Raw genomic sequence first — 9946 nt, 5'->3', positions numbered from 1 at the left:
AGAAGAACAAGCTACTATGTAATTTAAGCTTCCTAAAATCATCAACAAAATGTGATTAACATTTGAAATGATAAAGATGTTGATCAAAGTGATGACTAATTTTCAGAGGAAATAATTGGCCAGATATTTTAGAATTGCCATGCATTCCTTAAGTGACCCAAATGTCCACTTAGAAATAAATGAGACCCTCTCTGGAATGATTTTTAGCAGTTAATTTTTAAATTACACTAAGAAATTCTTTTTAGTTAATATTTATGTACAGATTTCTTCATTTCAACCACCATATGAAATCATGGAAAACTAATTGGCTGAATCTCATCTAAAAAATCTTAACTCATTTTTTAATCTATGCATGTTGGTGAGAAAATATCATTAATTCCAAAAATCACAATGTTATAATTCACTGAATCCTTTACTCTAAAGCAAAAACATTTATTGTTTATCCTTCCTGATTCTCACTGACTCTAGCATACTTCCTTTCATATAAGAACTTGTGAGGTAGAAGGAATAAATGAATAATTTATGTTTTTTTAAATTATTTTATTATTGTTCAATTAGACTTGTCTGTATTTTCTCCCCCACACACCCCTCCAAACCCACCTCCCTCCCTTGCTTCCACCCTCCCCCTTGGTTTTGTCCATGAAAATAAATGAATAACTTAAAGAACAATTTTACTTATTTGTAAAAAATATTTGAATATTTGGTAGCCCAGTTATTTTCCTTATACTGAAATTATTTATATTTCTTGACAATTGCCAACTAACACAAAAGGCTAAGACCATAGGTTATTATGAAAAACAAAAGCCAAACTGTGATAAAAATTTCCTGTAGGTAATCCATAAAATACACAAATCATCCATAGGTAACAAAAGATTGAATATACAGTGTGATTTTACTATGTAAGATAAAGCCAATCAATAAAAGATTGTGGTAAAATATATTACATTATTAGCTATGTCTGTCTTTGAATGGTAGATATCTTGTTGGGCTTACATTCTGGAATGAATGGAGATAGAATCTGGAATGAGGGAGAGCCACATATATTTCTAGTAGATTTTTAGGACATACTACTTCTGTGAGTCACCCAAAATCTCCACTGATATGATGCAATAGCATTTCTTCCTTGCTATCTTTGTCTAAGGTATGTTTTTCTTTCATAAGTAAGTTAGCCTATACTCACTCCTGTACTAATGAAATATTGTCACATTATGCTAAGCCCTAAAATCACAAAAAATGAGCAAGCCATCACCTCCAATTTCATAGCCTTATAGCCCCGTGAATTTTACCATCAGGCCTCAGGCTGGCCCTTTCAGACAAAAGTCTCAGGGACCTTGTCATTTAGTCCCCTCTCTTGTACCTTCAACCTCTTTTTTACTCATTACTTCCTATTTTATTACATAGAAGCAAATTCAATAGTCTCTAATCTTAAAACAGAACTAGAGTTCCTATATCCCAGAACACACTTTAGCTACAGCCTAGAAAAAGCAATTCACATTAAAAATCTCTAATTTTTCCTTTGGGGGGGGAAAAAAAAAAAAAAGAAAAAAAGAGAGGGGGGGGGGGGGGGGGGGGGGGGGGGGGGGGGGGGAAGAAGAAAGTGAGGGGGGGTGGGAGAACGGGGAAAAACATGAATAAAAAAGGGTGTGTTGGGGGGCTCACCTTTTAAGTTCTTTATCAAACTAATATATATAAAGACTTCTTGAAACCTCTTGAATTTTGTACAGATATATAAGTACCACCTACAAAATAAAGAATAGAACTTGAATTATTTAGCAAATTACCATATACAAATAGGCTTTGCTTAAAATCCTCTAATTTACAATTCTTATTCTCTTCTTTTTTATCACTAGGATTTTGATCTTATCTCTATTTTTCCAAGACTGTGGTTTCCCAGGTTATAAAACTTTAAAAAGTTTTCCCGGAATTCTATTTCCAGTGCAGAACAAGGGGACTTGGTAGCTTTTAGGCAAGACAGATTCTTGTTAGATTCTTGTGCACACAAGAGCCTTGTTATACAGACATTGTTACTGAAATATGTTGATAAAGTTAGAATAACAAGATTATAATCTCAAATGAAATATTAAATATAATGCAAATTATAATTTAATAATATTTTCTAACATTCTTTAAATCCTAGAAAAACATTTTGAAAATAATGTCCTTAAATATTTAACAAAGCTTACTAATTATCATACAACAATCATATTATTTAGGTTATGATTTTGGTATTACAGGAAATTTTCTAAAGTCTCAAGTCATTAATCTAAATACCTACCTTTTTTTTTAAATATTTTATTTACTTATTTTTCGAGAGAGGGGAAGGGAAGGAGAGAGGGAGAGAAATATCAATGTATGGTTGCCTCTCATGCGTCCCCTGCTGGGAACTGGCCTGCAACCCAGGCATGTGCCCTGACTGGGAATCGAACCGCAATACTCTGGTTCACAGGCCCGTGCTCAATCCACTGAGCTACGTCAGCCAGGGCTAAATACCTACCTTATAAAATTAGAAGACGGTCCTGACTGGTGTGGCTCAGTGGGGCACCGTCCTGGGTAACGATGTTTTTCTTACAGCGATGTTTCTCTCCCTCTCTCCCCTCTCCTTTCCCCTCACCCTAAAAATAAATAAATAAGTAAATATGAATTAAAAATGTTAAAGTATTGTATCATATTTTTTAGTTGATGGAACTATATAATAAGAAAAATAATTTAAAAATTGTAAATAGAGATATGAAAACTATGGTGTAAATACTATATTCCTTTAAGATATGTAAAACTTTAGGAGGTCAGTTTTACTAAAGTTCTTAGGGATAAAAAATGCTTTCTTTAAATTAGATATTATAACTGACATCAGCCCTCAATTCTGACCAAAGATGTCCAAAAATATCTCTCTATGTTGGTACATGTAAATTGAGTTCATTTTAATTTCTATATTATTAATTTTCATAAATATGGCCCAATTTAGTCATCCTTTGCTGATATACATTAGGTTTATTACCCATTATATTGTGATATTGCAAAAATATTATTATCACTCTACTTTTGCTCATGTGCAAGAGTTTCTATAGCATTTATAAGAAGAAGTAAAATTGCTGGGTTGTAAGGTAAGTATATTTTCTTTTTTCCTTAAATTTTTTTCTATGAAATATATCAAACGCACAAAGGATACCATAAGATGCCTATGTACAATTTAAAGAATAATACTTAAAGTAAAACCAGCATATCTACTATCCTGCTTAGTAATGTTTGGGTTATAAGGGTATCATAGAAAATTTTTAAAACTTAAAATTAATAATGAAAGCATTATGTGCATTTGTAATCCACATCCAAAGCTGTATATACAAGGACATTTATAGCTTTAAATACATTTTTAGTGAAATGAGAAAAGTTAAAAATAAGTAAGCATTCAACTCAAGAGATACGAAAAGGACAACAAAACAACTAAAAAATAAAGGAAATCAGGATAAGGGTAGAAATCATTGAAATGGAATACTAAAAATAATAAAGACTAACAAACCCAAATCCAGTTTTTGGGAAAGATGAAAATGGCAGATCAAATAAAAGGGGAAAGATACAAATAAACAAAATAGGATATTTTCCCAGAAAAGTATGAAGACCAGTAAACAGTGTTTTTTTCTTAAAATTTTTAAAATTTAATTTAAAAATCAAAGAAGAATGCAAGTATCAGCACCTTGTTTCTCATAAAAATGAAGCTTCATAACAGACCAGTGTGAACCAAAATGCTGTATGCCTCCCTGCAAGAGAAGATTTAATTAAATACAGATTTATGGTTAGTGGTTTCCTCTGGAAAACTATGTAACTGTAAGAAGAAAAAAACAGTCAATTGACTGTTTCACTTCTATTATGAATATTTGAGGCCTTTAGTTATGTTATTAAAAACTTATGTTTTTAAAATGACTTTCTACATTAATTACATGTACAGGAGAACATTAAAAATATTAACAATAATAAGTTGATCATGATAAATTTAGTTCTCTACATTGGTTTGATCTGGGGCACCTTTCTCCTTTATGTAATATTATCTTTGTTTTTACTTCAAAATGTCAATGACCCTTACTTCCAGACATCTTATGTGCCTGGATTATTTGCTATTGTTCCCTTCCTTTTTAGCCCTGCTTGCTTTTGTATAGTTTCTAAATCTCTCATCTAATATGTTCCTACTCCCCAGAAGACAGTAAGATATTAGTGAATGAGAGCTGGGGGATCTTTGAAGTAGTCCTGGTCCAAAAGAAAATTGCTATTTCCACCTTGTAAAAGGAACAATTAGGACCCAGTAAGTTAGGATCCAGAATCACCTCTCTCTTCGTGCAGGGCATCTTCCATGATACCATTTTTACTTTACATATAATAAAACAATATGTTATATACACATGTATATTTTCCAAGAACTTTGAAATCAAGAGTCTCTATTACTCTAAAGGATTTATTGGAAATTTTTTAAAATTTTATTTTTCAATTACAGTTTACATCAATATTTTGTATTAGTTTTGGGTGTATTGCATAGTGATTAGACAATCATATGATGAGGACCCAAGTTCGTGGGGTCCACAGTGTTATGGATGAGATGAGACAAATTCACATGGACCACAGAGTCCCATGGAGGAAAAGGGATGGCGTGGCTTCTCTCTCAAGAGGAGAAAAAGCCTCAGAGCAACTGGGCCACTCTCTCAAGAGGAGAGTGCCTCACCCTCGCCTTGACAAGCTTTTATCAGGTTCAATTTGCACAGGAATACAGGGAGCAATACGTACAGCTCACCAGTCATTGTCAGGCAGAAATGCTTAAACAATATATAACATTCAAAGAACTCTGAGGGCTTATTCTGAGTCAGGGTCAGATAGTTAAAGGGCCATAAAACTTTGGGGAACAAATTCACTTCTTGCTTGGACCCTTATTATTTAAAGTAAGGGTATTAGCAAAGTAGGTTTCATCAGATTTTACGCATTGTTTCTTAGGCCTGATTGCCCTAGGGAACCCGCCCTTTCCAGCACAGGGCCGCACCCACCACCAGCATTGTTTCAGGCTTAAGGCATTCTTTCAGGCTTAAGTCAGGCAGGGGAAGTAAGGCAGCCAAGAGATTAGGAGACTCCTTTCAGACAGAATGAGGACCCAGGCTGTGTCAAAGCCGAGGGGCGAGGGTCCATCACCCCCTTTTGCTATAGCCCCCAAGTCCTTCCCTGAGGGCACCTTTGTGACCATGCCTGTCTTGTGGGTCATCCCTCCCTTGAGGACTCTTACCCCTCATTGGCTAACCAGTAATCCACCCAGGGCCCAGCAGGGTGAAAACAAAGGGGGCAGAGGTGGTGCCCCTACAAGGAAGATAAGCTTTGTCTCCTAAGTGGCTTATGGTCCCAAGGACCCTTACTCAGCCTTAGCCATGGGGGGGAAACAGCTTCTGAAACTAGGTGGGGCAGTTCCCAACAATCATACACTTGACAAGGTGATCCCCCAATATGTCAAGCATCCACCTGACACCATACACAGTTATTACGATATTATCGACTATTTTCCCTATTCTGTACTTTACACCCCTGTGTTGGGAAAAATTTATTTGAAAGAAATGTGTATGGATTTCTCCTTTCTAGGAGTATTTTTTAATCTTAAAATTTCTATTGCCATTGGACATAAGTATACGGATAATGGGAATGGACATCTAAAAGTTCCAAAAAAAAGACAGTTTAACTATTATTGAAATATGATTCTCAGGTACGAGAAAATATAGTGTTAATGAACTCTGCACCAAATCAGTGCTGAGTCTTGTTTCAGATTTTCACTGATTGCACATCTTGGCTTTTTATTGCTAACAAATGATGGCTAAAAGGTCCTTCCACGTATGAAATGCCATGCTGCTTCTCCAAATAAATTCTACATTAATTGAAGAAAACTAATAGATTATTATGTGCTGGAACCCACATGAAACACCTTAAAAATGCCTTGTTTTTAGAAATTCTGATTTACATGTTTTGTTACTGAATAAAAACATATATAACCTTGTGGCAGTGTTAGTGTAAGTGTCTAGATATCAATAAAAGAGAAGAAAGCAAAACCGGCTAAGCTTAATTAGGTCAGAACTATAGCTTTATATACTCCAGGGGATAAGATAACCTCAATGCCTGGCCAAGGGGATTATCGCCCTTCTGTCCATCCCCCACCCGGGTGTAGGGAGGAAGGACGGGCTTTCCGATCTCCCCAAGGTGTAACCGGTCCATTTGCCTAACTACGTGGGGGAGGAATAAATAATAAAGGGAAAATTCCTCTGCTAAGTGCATGTGAGTAGAAGCCACGGGGGCACAGGGGAGGTCCACTTACTTTTCTAAGGCATGCGTTGTAGGAACCAAGATGACGACCACAAAGGGGAGGTTAATTTGGCGAAAAGACTGGATTGGTTAATGGGAGGGCCCAGCACAAGGCCCGGATGGACTGGAAAGAGATTGGTTAGTTTGAAAGAGTGCCTGGTCTTTTCCAAGATCGAGGTAATATAACCAAAGCTGAACAAAGGCCTCTCTGGGAAACACATATTCATTAGCCTTTTTGTTTGCCTGTTTGTTTGCACAAGCTATCTTTGTAGCAGCCACGTGGGCCCAGCAGCCCCAAAGGCCCTAGTGCAGGCTCCAAGTGCTGGCCTGGGTACAGCCGCACAGCGCCAGCCGGAATGCCCCTGGGGACAGAAGCTAAACTAGCTGGATGTGGGCATTGAGCTGGACTAAGCTTTGGAATGGACTGAACTGATGGCACAAAATTTCTGGACCCTGACCCTTCTCCTGGACTTGATGAGGACAAGGCTGGACTTTCTTCACAATGGGATGGAGCTGAAGCACCTGGCCATGGATGAGACACAGCCCCCGGGCACCTGGGGACAGTCCTTTGCATCTGCTCCATCTTCATTACATCTTATCACTACACCTCATCCTCGCACGTGTGGTCCCTGAAATGCTTTTCTTTCAATGTTGTAAGAACCCCTTTTCTGCCAGCAAGAAAAGAACAATTTTTATTATACATATAAATATTAAACTAAATGCTGGAGGGTCTGATATAGCAGAGATTGTTTGCTGCATTTGAAGCTTAATTAAAAAGCTGTAATTTATTTTAGAAACAGTTATTATAGTTAAAGCTGTAATTTATTTATTTGGTAATATAAACCACATATCTGGTAAAGTGTAGACATAAACTGCACAATGTTTTATTAATCAAGAGGGTTGGTTCTATTTAGAACAGTGTAGATAATAGTTTCCATTAGAAGGAAAGGCAAATGGAAAAACATGTGATTCTTTTAGTTCCCACAGTACTGTGTCACTGGAAATCTTTTTCACTAAGGGCTGGAATAGGGGAATTTTGGCTCTGAGATTATTTGTAAAGTAATACATATTCCAAACATGAGAACAAGATGTTGGTTTATGGAGTAGGAAGCAATATTTTGAATTGTATTTTCAGTACTTCCAACACCTGAACATTTCTTGTGCCTTATGTTTCATTCATAATAGAATCAACCTGTGGTGGGTACTGCGGTCAACTTTTGTTGGGTTTTTAAGATTCCTCTTCGCCCGACTGCACACATCAGAGACAGATGATGATTGTTTACGTGGCGCCTAGAAAATATTAATATTTTTTCTCCCATCTCTTAAGTTCTTCTAGGCTGGACAAATGATCAAATTAATAGAGATTAAAAGGAGAAAATAAAGTTTAAAAAATGTACACAGAGAATTCACATAGGTGTGAAAATTCCAGACAGTGAGGCAACATGGGACATCTAAGATGTTTTTGGACATAGAACAAACGTGGCGAAGCAGGCAGCAGATTTTAGAAGTGAGAACGGGCGATTTACAGACAGTTGAGTAAGAGCAGAACATACAGGCAGGAAAATTCTTGCTTGGCAACTCAGGAACAGCGGCACACAGTGGGTGTCTAGTTTGCAGGCGCCCACCTGCCTGAAGCCCTCTTGTTTAGCCATTCTTAACTCAAATGAGGCTGCGGCGTCATTCTAAGGTCTTCCTGAAGCAGGTTTCTTTGTCTGAACCTCTTAGGCAGGAAAGGGGGAAGGGTCAAAGATTCATTCTGAGTCTTGTTTCTTAATAGCTTAACAACCAATGTTCCAAAAAGCAGCCTGAGAATGGCAAAACTTTGGTGCCCTTCACTTACGTAAGAATAATTGTCCTGGTTCCTGTTGTTCCAACTCCTACCCTTGGAGAGAGGCCGTGAGAACTATTTGTCACACCCTACATGCATCCTGCACAAATGAGGAATGCTGAGAAAATAAATTGAAACATTTAGGGGGGAAAAAAAAGGCAGTTCTTTTCCCATCTAAAGAAAGCAGAGCCCTGCCTGGTGTAGCTCAATGGATTGAGCATGAGCCTGCTAACCAAAGGGTCACCAGTTCAATTCACAGTCAAGGGAAGAGGAGGGGGAAGAAAAGCTGCTTGTATCTCTCTGCCGGGTGAAAAGAATTATGCATTCAGGTACAAAATTGAAGGCACATTCATGCCTGGGTTGCAGGCCAGCTTCCCCGGAGCAGGTGTGGGAGCAGCAACCACACATTGATGTTTCTCTTTCTCTTTGTCCCTCCCTTCCACTCTCTCTAAAAATAAATAAATAAAATCTTAAAAGTAAATAAGTAAAAGAAGAGAAAAAATACCTCTACTCCTTGAAGACAATACTACGTAAAAGAATCCTGGGTCTTCTCACTAACCCTTTTCTAATGTAAATAAACCTCTCCAGGAGCCACACAAGGCCAGTGTCACCATCTTTACAATCAGGAGACAGCTCCAAAGTCCCTTTCTCACCCTAACTTGAAATGTGAACAAACATCTCCAAAGTTACATAAGTCTTTTGAGTTTCCATTATCTGTACAGTTGTAATTTATCTTCTAGAGCTTGCTTTTAACTAGGTTTTCAAGTTTCCATAAAATTTGCTCAACTGTGTAGAAATACCAAATATTTTCTCTACATTTCAGAGTGTTCCAAAATCAGTTCTGCCCAACTGAAAACGTCATATCCTAATTGCTTTCAAACAGATGTGCCCTATGCCTGAGTTCCTGACATTGGAATTTCTCTTCCCGGTGTGGTGCGATGTGCAATCTAGTTCATGTTGAAATTATGACTACCTTAAGTTTGGATTGTGGGCAACACACGTTGCACATTGCTGTGCTTCTCTCACAAAATCTAAGAAAGGCGCTGCTGACTCAATAGGTTGGGCACCATCCTGCAAACTGCAAGGTCTCCAGCTTAATTCCCAGTCAAGGCACATGCTTGGGTTGCTGGCAGGGTCCCAGGTTGGGGGCATGCAAGAGGCAACCAGTGGATGTTTCTCTCATACATCGGTGTTTCTCTTCCTCTCTTTCTCCTTTCCCCTCTCTCTAAAACATAAATAAATAAAATCTTTTTTAAAAAACCCTAAAAACCCTGCAGTTCCCTGGTGAGTTTGCTGTGGTTCCCAGGGAAGCTCCATGCACAGTTTAGGAACTGGAGAGACAGTCCCCTAACCTCTGACAGATAAATGACACAGACAGTATTTGTTTGGGTAATGCCTACTAACAAGTTAAGCTGCAAGAAATGTCTGTTGGGTTCAGCAGTGTTGTTCGTTTCATTAATTTAAGCACCTCCTGTGTGAAATTCCTATTTGGAAATGGAATAGGGCAAAGTCTGGGGCCAAAGGGACCACTCACTTTCTTGAAGGAGGGCAGAAAATGAGGATTGGTTATGTTAACCAAGGGGGCTCTCCCAGCAAATGCGTAATTACAAATTCAGTTCCCCTTTATCTGAACTGTATTGATTTCACCTCTGTTCCTAAAGGACATTTTCACTGGGTAAACAATTCTGGGTTGACTTTTGTTTTTTCAGTTCCTGAAAATGTTCATTTCCTTCTGGCCTCCATGATTTCTGATGCTAAATTTGACATTATTTGGATCATTGGAGCATCTAACAAGTCTTTTCTGCT

The sequence above is a fragment of the Artibeus jamaicensis genome, unplaced genomic scaffold, assembly GCF_021234435.1.
Source record: "Artibeus jamaicensis isolate MK-2021 breed Jamaican fruit bat unplaced genomic scaffold, CSHL_Jam_final contig_373, whole genome shotgun sequence".
NCBI lineage: Eukaryota > Metazoa > Chordata > Mammalia > Chiroptera > Phyllostomidae > Artibeus > Artibeus jamaicensis.
This window is presented reverse-complemented; position numbering follows the sequence as displayed.